We start from the raw sequence: 961 nt of genomic DNA, 5'->3' as shown, positions 1-961 counted from the left end.
TTCCTCTTCCTCATCCTCATCCTCAGCCTCCTCCTCCTCCTCATCTTCATCCTCCTCTTCATCTTATCCTCATTCTAATCCTCCTCATATCCTCATCCTCTTTCTCATCCTCATCCTCAACCTCATCCTAACCACATCCTCATCCTCATCCTCATCCTATCCTCTTCCTCATCCTCATCCTCATCCCTATCCTATCCTCATCCTATCCTCATCCTATCCTAATTCTACTCCTAATCCTATCCTCGTCGTCATCCTCACCCTATCCTAATTATAATTCTCATCGTCATCCTATCTTCCTCCTTATCCTCATCCTCATCCTCATCCTCATCCTCATCCTTATCCTATCCTCATCCTGATCCTCATCCTATCCTCATCCTCGTCCTCATCCTCATTCTCGTCCTCATCCTATCCTCATCCTCAACCTTCTTCCTCATCTTCATCCTATCCTCATCCTCATCCTAATTCCACTCCTCATCCTATCCTCATCCTCGTCCTACCCCTCATTCTCGTCCTCATCCTATCTTCATCCTCATCCTCTTCCTCATCCTCATCCTCCTCCTCATCCTATCCTTATCCTCATCCACATTCTCATCCTCATCCTATCCTCATCCTCATTCTACTCCTCATCCTATCCTCATCCTCGTCCTATTCCACATCCTATCCTTATCATCATTATCATCCTAATCTTATCCTCGTCCTCATCCTAACCTCATCCTCATCCTCATCCTCTTCCTCATCCTCATCCTCCTCCTCATCCTATCCTTATCCTCATCCACATTCTCATCCTCATCCTATCCTCATCCTCATTCTACTCCTCATCCTATCCTCATCCTCGTCCTATTCCACATCCTATCCTTATCATCATTCTCATCCTAATCTTATCCTCGTCCTCATCCTAACCTCATCCTCATCCTCATCCTCTTCCTCTTCCTCTTCCTCATCCTATCCTCCTCCTCATTCT

The sequence above is a fragment of the Lupinus angustifolius genome, unplaced genomic scaffold (genome assembly GCF_001865875.1).
Source record: "Lupinus angustifolius cultivar Tanjil unplaced genomic scaffold, LupAngTanjil_v1.0 Scaffold_162_1, whole genome shotgun sequence".
In the NCBI taxonomy this organism is placed as follows: domain Eukaryota; kingdom Viridiplantae; phylum Streptophyta; class Magnoliopsida; order Fabales; family Fabaceae; genus Lupinus; species Lupinus angustifolius.
This window is presented reverse-complemented; position numbering follows the sequence as displayed.